The sequence below is a fragment of the Blastomyces dermatitidis genome (assembly GCF_000003525.1).
Source record: "Blastomyces dermatitidis ER-3 genomic scaffold supercont1.3, whole genome shotgun sequence".
Taxonomy (NCBI): domain Eukaryota; kingdom Fungi; phylum Ascomycota; class Eurotiomycetes; order Onygenales; family Ajellomycetaceae; genus Blastomyces; species Blastomyces dermatitidis.
In genome coordinates, this window is record NW_025544776.1 from 2,596,511 (window position 1) to 2,613,739 (window position 17,229).

Here is a 17,229-nt window from a genome sequence, read left to right on the forward strand (position 1 = left end):
GATGAGTAGATTCTGAAGTTCTCTCTTTTTACTTTTTTCAGTGAGCTGTAGTCTTATTAGATTAGCAGCAGTCTGTGAGTTAATTAATATTAATCTTTTTATTAATTCTAAATATCTCTTTCTTTTCTTATTAACTGCTTCAGGAATTTTATACTTGTATAGTCTTATTAAACTTCTAAAAACTCTTTAAGAGAAAATAGAAGAAGAGTGCTACAGAGTCTATAAGATATTAGCTCATTATTATAAAATTATCTCTAAAAAACTCTTTGAGAAAAATGAGAAGTCTTAAGTGATATTTCTTACTCAATATCTCTGATGTGTAACAGAGTGATCTCTACTAGCTGTCTCATAGATTACAATCTCTTTCTCAGCATTTTTCAAATACTTAAGCAGTTCTCATGAATTCTCTGATGATGAATAATCTTCTTATTTAATAAGATATTAAAGCTTACTGTAATATATTCACTTATTCAATATTTTCTTCACAAGATATTCAGTATCACTCTCAATCTTAATATTATCTGATTAAGACAGCTCTGTTCTGAGATATTACTTGTAGAGCTTTAAATAGAAAATGTGAAAAATAGAATGAATTGATTTCAATTCTGTGAGTAATTTTAACTTATATATCTGCTTACTTACTACTCTTGTTACTGAGAAAGATTCTAGTCACTGCTCACTGAGCTTCTTATATAATCTTATTATCTTGATATTCTTTGCTGAAAGTAGTACTTGATTCTCTATCAAGAACTTCATTGAAAGATGTTTTTAATTATAGTATTCTGTCTACTGCTTCTAAGTGCAGTGAATACTTTTCATCACTTTCTTATGAATTTTATTCAAAAGTTTCAATCTTGCTTTTACTTCTGATACTGAGAAATACTCTGTTCTCTGTATCTATTTAACATTCTAACTGTTTATTTCTCTCTTTGAAATATCATCTATAATGTCACTGAGTAATGAAGGATTATATTCATAATAAGTATAGAAAGAAGATATCTTTAAGATTACATTCTTTACATTATTATATACAAATTCAGCAGTCAGAAGATGTTTAAGTTAATCATTCTGATAATATAAATAGAACACTTAAAGATGCTGTTCTAGTATCTGATTCTGATGTTTAGTCTGATCATCAATCTGCAGATGAAATACAGTACTGAGAAGATATCTTATTATAAGATGATAGTAAAAAGCTGATCAGTACTTGCTGATGAAGAGAGATTCTCAATCTGTTATCAATGATTTCAGAGCACTGTGATCATGAATGATAATATCTAAAAACAGGTCAGTTAATTCAGAGGCTTTATTCTTTTTATAAATAGAAATATATCTGATTATCTTTGTGAAGTAGTCAATAATGATCAAAATCAAGTTATATTCTTTGACTCTTGTTGACTTCAGCAGATCAACTATGAAATTCATTGATAGATTCTGTTATAAACTCTTTGAAACAGACAGTAATATCAACTCACTGTATTACTTATACTGTGAAATCTTTATTCTTTGATAGATATTGTAAGTCTTAATATACTCTTTGACATCTGTCTGAAGCTTGTTTTAAATATATTTATATTTTAGAAGCTTCTCAGTCTTCTCTAACTTAAAGTGCTCTGTATGGAAATCATTATAATGAATTCTCAATAACTTCTGACACACTGCTCTACTATGAGAGATGAAGACTGAATCATTCAGCAGTAGAAGTTCATATTCTTCTAGTTATCAGTGACTTGATTTCTTAGCAGTATTACTCTACTCAGAGTCTGTCTCTTTCAAGTTCAAACTGAATTCTTTCTTCTTCAACTTTTGAATTCAAGCTGCAGTAGAGATATCTCTCTTCTATAACTTATTAATAAATTTCAAAAGTAGTTAGATTGAAAGATTGTAGATCATTTCATTCTTTGTTAATTCAATAATTATAAGATATGATATGAGAAGCTCATGATCTTCAGTGTCAGTTCTCTGCAGAGATTCAGATTCTCTTTCATCTTCTATACTGAGTTATGCAGCTGCCTCTTCAGTGCTGTTTCTGAGCTTTAGAGAATTTTAATTCTCTGTAGTCAGCTTCTTCTGCAGTAATGACAGAGATTCTTTTATAGAATTCTTCTCTGCATTAATGATATTATAATCAGGCTGTTTAGACAGTATATTGGCAGAGTTAAGCTGATCTGAATAGTATCAGATATAAAAATCATACTCTGAAAGCAGCTTCACTCACCTGGCTTGATGTTCTGTTAAGCTCTTTGTTATCAAGAAGCAATGCAGATTTGCATGATCAGTGAGAACTTACACTGAATACTTACTATTCTGAAGATAATATCATCAGATCTTAAAGAATTTGACAATTACTAACATCTTCTGATTATGAGTATCATACCTTCTCTATATGAGTGATAACTTCTTGAAGAAGAAGATCACTGATCTTTATTCACAGTATCTTATAGACTCTGTGAAAAAGTCTTCTCTCATAGACAATTCATTATCTGTTTTCTCAGAAGTGATTATTTTCTAATTCTTTCAATGTTGAAAGATCTTCAGTGTCAACTGTGAAAAGATTTCACAGATCTCATTCTCAGATATATCAGTCTCACACTGACTGAGTAAGTTAGGATTAAAGTAATTCAGTATTATAATATCTGTGAAAGCTTGTTTTAATTCTGCAAACATCTGCACAGTGTCTTGAGTGAGAATAAACAGTCTTATTTTTCTGTCTTTCACACTTCTCTTTAACAGATCTGTAAGAGAGACAGTAATTTATGAATATGCATAGATGAATCATCTGTAGAAATTCACAAATTCTAGAAACATCTGCATCTCACAGTATGTTCATGATGCTGGCCAGTTCTCAATGATGAAGACTCAGCTCCTGTTCATTGAAATGTCATTCATCTCAATAATATAATCTAAGAAATCAATCTTCTGCATGTAGAACAAGCATTTTTCAGTGTTTGTATAGAGTTGATACTGTCTCAAGTGACTCAACACTTCTTGAATATAAGTATCATATTCTTTCTCTGATTTCAAGAAGATTAAAATGTTGTTCAGATATACTATGCAGAAGATGTTAACAAGGCCCTGCAGTGTCTCATTTATATAAGTCTGAAAGATGACTGAAGCATTACAAAGATCAAAAGATAAAACAAGATATTTAAAATTGCTGTACTTGATACAAAAAGTCATTTTTCAAACATTATCTTCATTAACTCTGATTCTATGATAGATATTCTGTATATCAATCTTTGAGAACATCTTCACTTCAGATAATCAATCAATCATCTTGTCAATCAACAGTAATGAATAGTAATTCTTAACTATCATCTTGTTAAGGCCTCTGTAGTCTATGCATAGATATAGCCTATTATTCTTCTTAAGCATAAAGAGTATAGACATCTCTGCTGAACTCTTTGATAAATATATCCAGTTCTTTGATTGTACTTCTTCAAGATATTTGCACAGAACATTCAACTTCTTTACAGATAAGTTATAAAGAGGCTTGTACAGCACTGTTACACTATCTTTAAGATGAATCTTATATTATATCTTGATATCAGAAAACTTCACTACTTCTCTTTCTGAAAAGATATTCTTAAAATCTGTAAAGAGACATTGTATACATTCATCTTCAATGACAGATACTGCTGCTAATCTTGCAGCAAGGGTGATGACTTCTTCATCTGTTCTTAAGTCTCAATCACCTGCTATACAGTATATTAACTCAATCTTTTTCTCAAGATTCTTCTGATGAAACTCTTCAGATTTCTCTATCACTGTCTCTTCATTAGTGAGACAGTATCATCACATCTGAGTGACTCAGTTAATGTGAGAATTGTTTTCTCTCAATCACAGAAGATCTAGAATGACATTCTCATCTATGATATTGACTATGTGAAGAAGCAGACTGCTCTTCTTGAAGATTTCTTCTAAGTCTGTGATCACACACTTTGATTGAATTATGCTAAAATGATGATATTTCATTTCATCTGTAAATTTCACATGATCTGATGAATCTATCTTCTTTCAATTCTTCATCAAAGAAAAGAAATAGAATATGAAGTTAGTATTCATCTCAGAGTCAAGTAGACATCTCACTGATATCTTCTCATTCAGAGTATGCATTGTGATTGTAACATGAACTTGAAGATGTGAGAATTGTCAATTCTTTTCTTTCTCTTCTTTATCTTCTGTGGATATGTTTGCTAGAAGAGAAGTCAACTTTGAGAAGATATCTTCTCAGTTTCTTCTCTTCTTCAGCTTCTTATAATCACTGACATAGTGATTATCAGCTTCACAGTTAAAACAGAGATCTTTGTCAAATCTTTTTTAGTGTTTCTTCACAGTGAGTGAAGAATCAGAATACTTGAAATTCTTCTTTACTTTCTCTACATTAAAGCTGTTATAGTGCTGTTTAGATCTCATTATTAATTACTTAGAAGAGGTCTTGTTGACCTTTTTCTCAGAGAAGTGATTATTCAAATAGATTTAGAAAGCCAGGTTGACAAGCTCAGTGCAATTGATTGATGAACTCTGATATTATGATATCATTGTCTGCATCTTGTGAGTCAGCTTCATGAGATAAAGCTGTGTTTTTAATTGATTCAAATCATCAGTCAGTTTCTCTCAATATTCTTTAAATCTTATATTGAAATCAGAAGAATTCTCATCATCTCATTGATATAATGAGTTGAATCACTGTGCTGCTGTGAAGCTGTGATTGCAGTGATCTTCAATTTGATTCAGTAGAAAGTTCTTGAATTCTTCTCAAGTCATAACAGTATTAATATGCTCAAGCTCTCTCTTCTTGATGACTCAAGTAGTTGCAGAGATGTCTTCAAGAAGATTGACAGTGTATATTACTTGTATCTCATGAGTATTATACTGGCTCGGATTAAGGTGGAATTTCTGTTCAAGAGTATAGATAAAGCTGTGGAATTCAGACAAGATGTTTCTCTTATATCTCAGTGAATCTTCAATCTTAATCTCTCTATCTTCATGATAGATGTAGGTGTGTAGAGGCCGTGGCGGTGACAGAGTGATTGAAGAGCTCATGTCAAAATGTGCAGCAGGTTCAGAAATCTCAGATTCCTGCTGAGATAGAGATGTACACACTCTAGAGAATGATGTAGTATTTCCCTCAGAGAGTGAGATCAGATCAGTTTCAGTGCAGATATATGAGATTATATCAGTCTGTTAAAGCTCAACTGATTCAAATGTATAATTAGATTAAGTAATTCAAATTGTAATATGATGAAACTGAAGTGATGACTAGTCAGTGATAATATATAGAGATAGTTGTTTGAGAAGCTGTATAAGTGAGCTTGACTATCTTACTTGAATAGTGAGCTTGTGAGCTACAGAGTTATTGTGAGAATATTACAGATATAATACTTAGTATACTAAGAAGATTGTATGAGACATGCAGTAACTCTTATATATATTTCAGTAGAAGAAAAACAAATCACTGACTTCTTTCATGAGAAGCCAGTATCTAGCTATTCTATATAGACAATGAGTGAATACCTTCTTTCATTTCATGAGTGAGAATAGCTGGAGTGATACCTCAGCAGTGTCTCACTATTAAGAAAAAGTAATCTGCTGACCTTGTATAGAAGCAGAGTTCTTATATTCATCAATCAGATCTTTCTATGATATATTCAAATGATGTCATAGAGCGGTTGAAAACCGGTTCAGATGAGATGGAATTATACGCATGGAAGTGATGAGCCGTGTGGAACCGCAATGAGGCCTTGGCGCGGCCGGGAGCATGACAGAAATTCTGCTTCTCACAGATTCTTTATCTCTATTTCTATCTCTTATATAATCAATAGAGCTAGCAGCTCTTGACTACACATAACTATGTAGACTAAAGTTCATGAATACTATTCATAACTCAGCTTGAATGCTATTATACATTTGATCTCTACATTTTATCTTTCTACTGTGAATACTTCTAGTAGTTAACAGTACATATCATGCCAAGCTGCAAACACCTGAATAATCGCCTGCGAGCACTTATTCTTACAGCAATACTGAGATCTTACAGAGATATTTAGTTCAGCTAAAACAGCTGAGCTTTTATCTCACTGTGAAAAGAATCTGATAATAGATTTGATAGAAGAGTAGAAACTCTTTTAATAATTAATTTATAAACTCTCTCATCAATAAAGAAGAATCTGAAGAATGACTTTATTTAATCTTCACAGATCTCTGCAGAAGCCTCTGTGATATTTATGAAAAAGAAGAATAAAGATCTCAAATTGTATATAAACTACTGTAATCTGAACTTTAAGATTATAAAGAGTTACTATTTTCTATCTCTGATTGAGAATGTGATTAATCATCTTACAAGAGCTGTCATATTCACATAACTGAATATAATTAATATATATACATAGCTGTGAATACAGTCTGAGAATGAATGAAAGACTGTCTTTAGAACTGCACTGAGATTATTTAAATATTTAGTGATGTCTTTTGATTTGACTAATATCTCTGTAATATTTCAGTCTTTTATTAATAAAACACTTTATGCATATCTGAATATCTTTGTAATAATATATCTGAATAATGTAATGATATACTTTATGAAGAAGAAAGAATACACTGAGCATGTGTAAACTATATTAAAGATCTTAGATAAGATAGAACTGTATATTAAGCTTATAAAGTATAACTTCAGTGCTCACTGAATTAATTCTCTAGAATATATAATTACTGTAGATAATATTCAGATGAAATCTTCATAAGTTAAAACTATTCTATTATAACTGTAACTAACTAGTATTCACAAGATTCAGATCTTTCTGAGCTTTATGAATTTCTATAGATGATTTATCTTTGTATTTATAAGAATCTTCTTGATTCTTACAGATATGCTGAAGAATGAAAATAAAAAGAAGTTATTCTGTAAATGAAGAATGAAAGGATTATTAAGAAGAAAGAGCTATAAGAACTTTCTTATCTCAGAAGCTTATAGAGTCTTTACAAGATTAAAACAGATATTTATAAACACAGTGATACTGTTTCACTTTGATTTCTTACTCTTAATCAGATTGAAGACAGATGTTTTCTTCTTTACAGTTTCAGAAATAGTCTTATAACTACAGTTAAATAAGAACTGAGTTTCAGTGACCTTTTTCTTATAAAAGATATAACTTATAGAGATTAACTATAGCATTTATAATCAGAAGCTTCTTATAATAGTGAAATTCTTTCATCACTAATATTACTACTTTAAGAATCTTGTAACAGTGATTACTGTTAGAACTAATTATAACAGCTTATAACAGTTTACTTTAATTAAGAAACTCTTATAATAACAGATCTACTGAGATCAGAAACTGAGTGAGTTCTGATTCAAGATAGAGTATATTAACAGAATTAAGAACTTAGTAGACAGATTCTCTCACAGGCCTGACTATAACAAGAATAGACTGACCGTATGACCGTATTTGAAATCAGAACCAGAATATTTGATAATCTCATTATCAATTCAACTGATCTCATTACACTGTTTTAACATTAAATAGTAGTTTCATACTGTTTCAGTGAGACTTACTGTCTACTCTTATCACATTTTTCAAATGAGATCATGATTTTCACTTCTCAATTTAAATTATTTTTATTGCTTTAAATGACTTTAAATCTTATTTGAGCATTATTGAAAAGTGTTACTTTTTAAAAGATTAAAAATAGTCTAAAAGAAACCTTAAAATATCTAAAAATAGTAACTTTATGGCAAGAATGAGACTAAATGAGATCAAATGAGATTACTTTCTTATTTTTTCTAAGTCATGGTTTCATTTTGAGATCAGATATATAGTCACTTTGCATGTTTTTTCAATGATTAGTCCCAGCGGGATTCATGTCAAGAAATGTATCAGATCAGATCAAATGAGATTAAATATGAAATTCATGATCTCAGCGGTCAGTCTAATCAAGAAGATCAGAACAACAGATATATAGAGGCTAGAGAAAACAGAAAAGCTTTACAGAATACTCAAACTAAGTATTATAAAGAAATTGACTGAAGAGTCTCTTAATTCTCTATAAGAGAAGAGAGAAGAGAGAGAAAAGAAGTCTATATAACTACTTTCTATAATACTAAGAGTCAACACTCTGAGAATCTCTGTGAAGATTCTCAGAGAGAGTATCTATAATCTGAAGAGTTTACAGACTTTAAGAAGCACTGTGAAAGATCTAATATAAGAAGAAACAGAGTATAAGTCTTTATAAAATCTTCTATTCAGATTGTCAGAACTCTAAATGAAGAATAAATATACTTAGTATATTCAGAAACTGCTCACAGGAGAAATTAACTCTGCAGAAATAAAGAATTAAAGAGACTTAAATAATCTCTTATAAAGAGAGAACTTCATTTATATATCTATGAATGAGTTTCTATACATAGAACTTATTAAAAGATATTATAACTCTTCTCTAGCAGGTCATTTTACAGATATCAGAATCTATAAATTATTTATAAGAAAATACTTCTGATTAAAGATATGAGAACTTATAAAAATAGTGAATTCTTATACTATTTATCAGAATTTACAGATAGTACAGTTCAGATTATATAAAGAACTTACTTCTCTACTCATCTCATAAGAATCTTGAAAACAGCTAGAAATGAACACTCTTATAAGCCTCTCTGAAAGCAAGAATATATATAATACCTGCTTTTACAGTATACTGATGATAGTAGATTACTTCATCAAGATAACACACTTTATACTCACTTATAAGAATGTAAAGTCAAAGAATCGAAGAATCAACAAGCGCTTCACCACGAACTCGCTGAATTTTTCGAATAAGAACCCGCCGATAGATTCATCGAAAAGTCCTCAATCATACAAGCATTTTGACCTCATCACCAACTGCATACCCTGTGTAGTAATGGAGTTATTCAGCCAAACATGAACCAGATATTGTTTGAAACTCCTGTGTGGAATTATCCCCTGTTCATCCCTATCACACCACAACTCTGGGCCAAATTGCCATACAAATTATAAGGTGAAGAGACCTAGTTATATATACCAATCTTCTTAATTTTTGAAGATTCTCAATCTGTAATTGAGAAGATATCTGAGAAGTAACTTTTATGAAAACTGTATCTATCTTTGATATTTCAAAACATCAATGCCAAGTCTCACTCTTGTACTATTCTTCTCAATCTGACTCATTCTCAGCAGAAAAACACAAAAGAATATCTTAGTAAGAATATCAAGTACATAATCAATAGACATATCTGAAGTGTAATCTCTATGAATACTCTGTCTGTCTTCAGTGTATCTAGATATTAACATCAAGTCTCATTCTTGTATCATCTGTCTCAATCTAGCTCATTCTTAGCAGAATAATACAAAAAGATATCTTGACAAGAGTATTCAATACATAATCAGTGAATAATGAGTCAACAGAATGAGTTAACAGCATGTTAATAACTATAAAATCAGTATACTTCAAGATCTGACTGAGTCTTTGAGCTCTGTATAGTGAGATATATTAAATCTAGTTTAAATATCTCAATATTCAATAGATTCTGTAAGGAATTGAGAACAGTAATACTAGATTTCTATTGAAATTGAGAATTAACTCTATATTAATATAATTATTGACAAAGTCTTCTATTTTAAGATATAAATAACCAGTTTCTCTATATCTCACTGACAATATTTATATTATTATATAGAAACAGACTTATATTCTCTATAATATCAAGACTCTGAATAGGAAAAGTCTTGATAGAGAGTATATAGTAGTATATATCTTAGTAGTTTCTATCTCATTCTTGTGTAGCAGTTAATGTAAAAAAAAAAGATCTTAGGTATAGTTTTTTACTTTTTTAAAAAAAGTAAGATATTTTTCTCTGAGTTTTATATAATATTCTTACAAAGAATTAAAAACAGAGTTATTTTCTATTATAATTTCACATTCTTTTAAGTAAGAATTACTTTTTCAGTGACTGAAGAGCTTTTATTAATACTTAATTATTTTTTACACTCTTTATTAACTGATTTGAGTTGCATACTTATTATGTGAGAAGAATTGAATGATTTAGAATAAAATTAAATAGTTTTAATCAATTTCTCTGCAAAAAATTGATTTATTTTTTATCAGTTTTTCTCTCAAAAACTGTCATATTATCTGATTTATTATTAATTAATATCATACTTTTTCTCACTATATTCTAAGAAAGAGATTATAAAGATTTTATTGATTTATCTCAAAAATCAATTTTAATTTATTAGATTCTCTTCAAAAATTTAATATAGTTACTGAACTAGTGTGAAAAAAATCAGGTATTTTATATACAAAAGTCTTTTATTCTTCTTTTGAAATAGTCTGATTAACTTTTCAATTGAAAACAGACTTAGAAATCTTTTAATTGAAACAGTCTGATTAACTTTTTAATTTAAAAGAGTTCAATAAATATCTTAATTGAAATAGTCTGATCAACTTTTCATTGAGTGAGAACAATGAGTTCAAAAATACACTCAGTTGATGTGGAAAAAGATGCTTTCTCAAATACTATTTCTGAGATTGAAATTCTGAAGAGAAGAAAGAAAGAAGAAATAGAGAAATAACAAGTTCTTAAAATACAGAAACTTGAAAAAGTAAGTAAGATTCTTGAAAAGCAGTATCTGAGTAGAATGAATGAGAAAGTTCTGTTAATTCTTCATACTCAGACTAGAAAACTACAGAAAGTGATCAAGTTTAAACTTGAAATATCAAACACAGTTCTAAAAACATTGAAAATTTCTAGTATAATCACTGACTCTTTATTTTATTCTTCTTTATTTTCTACTTCTTCTACTTCTTCTTTAAATTAAAAGAAAACATATGCTCAAGCAGCTGAATCTACTATCTCTAAATCTACTATCTCTAAATCTGCTATCTCAAAACCTGCTCAAAATCCTGAGAAAACTGAGAAGAATAGTACTCATACTTCTATTCATAGAAAAGTGAAGAAAAAAATGCAAAAAGAGAAAAACTTTCAAATCTTCAGAAATAGAAGACTTATTCTCAAAGTCTTAAATCAGAATATCTTACAGACTAACAAGCTAAACTTAAATCTTATTTTCAGAATTAGAAATGAAATTAATCAGCAGTTCTTTTCTCAGTTAATAACTGATATTGAAGTTCAAAAATCAGTTATAACTTCAATTGAGTCATTCTTCTTTGAAAACTCCATCATTCTGACTACAATGTCTGAATTCAGTGTGAAATTCCTTATTCAGAATGAGAATCTCTGAAAATCAGCAGTAGAATCTTTATTAAACATAATAATTCTATCTGAGAGAAATGAAAAGTGAGATAAATTCATTCTTTATAATATTCCAGTTCAAGTTTTTGACTGTGAAGAAGATTATTATTATTATTATTATTATTCTTCTATTATACTCATATGCAAGCGGAGCTTATGATGAGTTCTTGCGTGATGTTAAATACAGGTGAAGTGTTGATTATACAGAAGAAAATACAGGTGTTAAGATCATGTCAAGATAACAAGAACATAGAAAAATACAAAGAACTGATAATTAGATACATGTAATAATAACTTCCCAGCTCAGAAACATAGAGTGATTCATTGAAGTGATTTGTACACCTCTGTATTTATTAGAAACCTGAGATGCTTGAGTTTCGGATTTAATGTATTCTGTGCGGGTTTCGAACCCACACGCCTTGGTTTCCCACACCAAGGTGCTACTAGGTGGCTGCATTAATCATTCGGTCACCGGGGCTCTGTGAAGAAGAAATACTACTTTTCAAAAATGAATTAGAAGAATACAACTCTATTCAACTGAGAAAAGAGTCTATATAACTAAATTTAATTAAGTTCAGATAAAGCAGAAGTAATGTCTCTATTCTAGTATATATAAAGATACTTGAACAGTCAAAGATCTCTGAAGTAAGAGTAGCAGATTTGAAAATGAGAGTTCATGAATATAAAGACTTAAGAATGAATCTCAAAGCTCAAACACAGTGTTCAAACTGTCAATGATATAAACACTTTGTAATCTCTTATTTTAGAGACTTAAAATATGCATTCTATACTAGAGATTACAAAACTAGTGAGTATAAATATGAAACATGCTTATAAAGAGATGAAATATGTTAACACACTCTACTTAAATACTCTAATTATAAAGAAAAATATACATCTAACTCAAAAGAATGTATATTTACTTCAAGAACTCAAAAGAACTAAAGAAAAGATGAAGTGCAAAGTAAATCTAGAAATGAAGAGAATAGTCAAGTCAGTAAATCTATAACTACAAGCTTAAAAAGAAGAAACTCTTAACTATCTAAATTCTCAAACTTCAATTCTTCAGCTAAATGTAAACAGAATTTGAATTCTCAAACTTCTGTTAAGATTAGAGAATTGAGAGATGACTCTGATAATAAACTAGATATAATGCAAGCAGTTGAGATTTCTACTTTTTAAAACAGTTATAATCTACTATCTAATGATAGTGATTAAATTCTACTCTATCTCTACTCTTTTTTAGTATGAATATACAACAAAAATAATAAAAAAAGTTTAAAAACTCTTCAAAAATCACATTTATTGAAAATAATGTGAATAGAAACTCAAATTGTATTTATTCTTATCTTCAAATTACATTTGAATAAAAAGTTGATTTTATACTACTGCAGGAATCAAATTTTAATACTGAGTAAAAATACATTATTTCTGTTTCAAGCTAGTACTACTGCTTTCTATCTTAAAAGTCTGAGATAAAGTCAAGAGTAGTGATTTATGAAAGAAAGAGATCAAGATATTAATTTAATCTAAGATTTAATATCATGTCTGACTCTGATATTCTGCTGAGTGATATTATAGATAAAGAGAATGAGATTGATACTATACAGCTTATAAATATCTATAATGAAAAGTCATTGAAGAAAATAACAATATCCGAAGAAATTAATAGAGAATTTCTGAATATAACTTCATTAAGAAACTCTATAATTGTAGAAGATTTCAATGAATGTTATCTCTGATGAAATTCAAAATGTAAAAGAGCAGTAGAAGTAGATAAACTAGTTAAATAAATCTTTGCACATTTAATAGATGTAGTTAATAAGTCTGATGAATAAACATTCTTTAGAAAAGACATGAAACAGAAATCTATTATAGATCTAATCTTCATATTATAAAATCTAATTGAAAAAAGACTTATACACTGATTTATTAATTCAAATGAGATATCAGAATCAGATCATAAGATTATTCAATTTAATATTAAACTAAGTGAAAAACAAATGAGTGAAAATCCTCTTCTCTCTAATCAGTTTAACTTTGAAAAAGCTGATTGAAAAGCAGTTGAAGAAAGTATAAAACTGTTAAAATCTGAAAGATAGAGTGAGCTATATTGAAATTCTGATCAAGATATCTCAAATGAAATGCTTAAGAATAGAGTGAAGCTCATTATATTTATTATTCTAACAAGTATTAGAGATAATATTTCAAAGAGAAAATCTTCTGAGTATTCAAAACCTTGATGAAATGAGAATATCTCATCTAAAAGAAAAGAACTAGCTACTGCTAGAAGAGATTGAAAGAATGATGTAATATCTGATAAAGAGTTTAAAGCTATCAGAAATGAATATTTTTCAGATATCAAAAGAGCTAAAACAGACTGCTGGAATAAATTTCTTAAAGAAGTATAAGAAAAGAAAGGTTTTAAAGCTTTTAACTATACTAAAACAAGATATGTAGCAAAACTTTCAGTCTTAGAATATAAGTTTCAGAATAAATTATATACAGCAAACTCTTTTGAGAAAAAATGTCATGCTTTTATAAGAATTCTCTTTCAAAACTCATCAGATTCAGATTCAGAGAAAGAGAATACATCACTTCTCAACTACATTGATGAAAATGACTGAGAATTGCCTGATCTTATATAAGATGAATTAGAGTCAGCTATCTTCTCAAGCTCTGTAAAAACTGCTGCAGAGCCTGATTCAATTAATCACTTGATTATTTAAAATACATACTTCTACTTAAAGTATGAATATTTTGAGCTCTTTTTCAATCTCTTAAAAAATGAATATCATTCTGAATTCTGAAGAGAAGTCACTGAAGTGATTCTTATAAAACCTAATAGAAAAACTTCAATTTCTAAGTTATATAGAGTAATATCGCTATTGAACTGTCTAGAAAAGATTTTAGAAAAGATAATAGTTACTTAACTATCTTTTATAAGCTCTATCAGTAATTCTCTTTTATGCAGTGAATAAATGAGAGATAGAAAACAATATTCTACAATTGACACTGTTTTCCCAGTTATTCATAATATTTAAATAGCAAAGTATGAAGATCTGATCTTAACTACAGTTTTTATTGATATAAAAGAAGCATTTGATTATATTTCAAAGTCAAAGTTAATTCAGACTTTGAAGATGTTAAAACTGTCACTTTCTCTAATAAAATGAGTTAACTGTTTTATATCTAAAAGAATTATACAACTTTTCTTTGATGAAATGAAACAAGATAAGACTGAGATAAAAATAGAAGTATTGTAAGAATCTTCAATCTCACTCATTTTATTTACAATATACACTGCATATCTATTCAAAAATAGAGATATAAAAATAGTGTGATTTCTGAGTTTTATGAATGATATTGATCTAGTCTACAGCTCAAAAATAATCAGAGAGAATTTGAAAGTGATTGCAAAAGTAGTAAAGAAAATCTTTATTAGAGTAGATATCAATCAAATTCAATTTAATATGAATAAAACTGAGTTAATTCATTTCTTTTCTAGATTCAATGAGAAAGAACTATCTCTAACTCTTTTAAATAGAGAGATTAAACTCAGTTTAAATGTCAAATGATTAGAAGTATGATTAAACTCTAAGTTGATTTTTAAATATTATATTTAACAAAGAACTGTCAAGGCAGAAAGACTATTGAACAACATTATCAGACTATTAAATACAGAGAGAGATCTATTCTTTCAGGCTATGAGACAGTTATATATAGCCTGTATTATCTCAGTAGCTGATTATGAAGTTCAAGTTTGATAGAATAATTAAGAAAATTTCACTGAACTCTTTCAATATCTGTAAAACAGATCTTTGAGAAGAATTCTAAGAGTATTCAAATCATCTTTTATTAAAGCAATGAAAATTGAAGCTTCAATTCTCTCTTCTGCTATTAGATTTGAAAAGGCCTGTATGAACTATGATCTGAGAGTTATGAAGATTAGCTTAAATCATATAGTCAAAGAAAGAGTCTCTTCTTCATTTTTATCAATTAACTCTGAAAATAAACTGAATTGAAATAGATTTCTTAATTGAAATGAAAATAATTCTTCAAAGAAAATGCCTTCTCAACTGTACAGACTATACTCACTAATTAAAAATTAATTTTAGAGATACTGCAGTTCTGCAATCTTGATTTTTTTTTTTTTTTATTTTTCTTTTCTTTTTTTTTTCTTTCTCTTTCTTTCTCTTTTTTTCTTTCTCTTCTTTTTTTCTGTCTCTTTTTTTTTTTGTTGTGATTTTTTCTTGTTATTTTGTTTTTTGTTTTTTGTTATTTTTTGTATTTTATATTTTTTTTTTAATTAAACTGATATTGATTATAATCTGTGTTCAGAAAAGTAATGATATTTAATAACACTCTCTATTGAATTTTCAACAAATGAGTACTATGTTATGATATTATGTAAGTGAGAAATAATTTTCTGATTTCATTTAATATCATTTTCAATAATGAGATCAGAATGAAAATGTGACTAAGAATTCAAATATATTCTTTATCTGAGACTAGATTTTTATTTGAAAAGTGAATCTGAGACCTTTAATATTTGAAATAATGTGATTTGAGATCAATGTGATGAATATAAATTATAATCAGAAGTAATGCTTTTAGGCAATATAATAACTGTAAAGTTTGATTCTAGTCTTAGACACGGTCACACGGTCAGTCTAGTATCAAGATATCAACACTAAGTTTCACTCTTATATCACCTCTTCCGATCTGACTCATCTTCAGCAGAAAAATACAAAGAGATATCTCAGCAACTGTACTTAATACATAATCAGCAGACATAACAACTATAAAATCAGTATATCTCAAGGTCTGACTGAGCCTTTGATCCCTGCACAGTGAGATATATTAAATCTAGTTTTAATATCTCAATATTCAATAGATTCTGCAAGGGATTGAGAACAGCAACACTAGATTTCTATTGAATTTGAGAATTAACTCTATATTGATATAATCATTGACAAAGTCTTCTATTTTGAGATATAAATAACCAGTTTCTCTACATCTCACTGACAATATTTACATTATTATATAGAAACAGACTTATATTCTCTATAATATCAAGACTCTGAAGAGGGAAAGTCTTGATAGAGAGTATATAGTAGTGTATATCTTAGCAGTTTCTATCTCATTCTTCTGTAGCAGTTAATGTAAAAAAAAGATCTTAGAAATAGTTTCTTACTTCTCTTGAAAAAGTAAGATGTTTTTCTCTGAGTTTTACACAATATTCTTACAAAGAATTAAAAACAGAGTTGTTTTCTGTCATAATTTGATATTCTTTTAAGTAAGAATTACTTTTTCAGTGGCTGAAGAGCTTTCATTAATACTTAATTCTTTTTTACACTTTTTATCAACTGATTTGAGTTGCACACTTGTTGTGTGAGGAGAATTGAATGATTTAGAATAAAATTGAATAGTTTTAATCAATTTCTCTGCAAAAAATTGATTTATTTTTTGTCAGTTTTTCTCTCAAAAACTGTCATATCATCTGATTTATTATCAATTGATATCATACTTTTCCTCACTGTATCTCAAGAAAGAGATTGTAAAGATTTTATTGATTTATATTAAAAATCAATTTTAGTTTATTAGATTCTCTTCAAAAATCTAATCTAGTTACTGAACTAGTGTGAAAAAAATCAGATGTTTTATACATAAGTGTCTTTCTTCTTTTGAATAGTCTGATCAACTTTTCAATTGAAAATAGACTGATAAATCTCTCAATTGAAACAGTCTGACCAACTTTTCATTGAGTAAGAAAAATGAGTTCAAAAATACACTCAGTTGATGTGAAAAAAGATGCTTTCTCAGATGCTATTCCTGAGATTGAAATTCTGAAGAGAAGAAAGAAAGAAGAAATAGAGAAACAACAAGTTCTTGAAATACAAGAGCTTGAAAAAGTCAGTAAAATTCTTGCAAAACAGTGTCTGATTGAGATGAATGAAGAA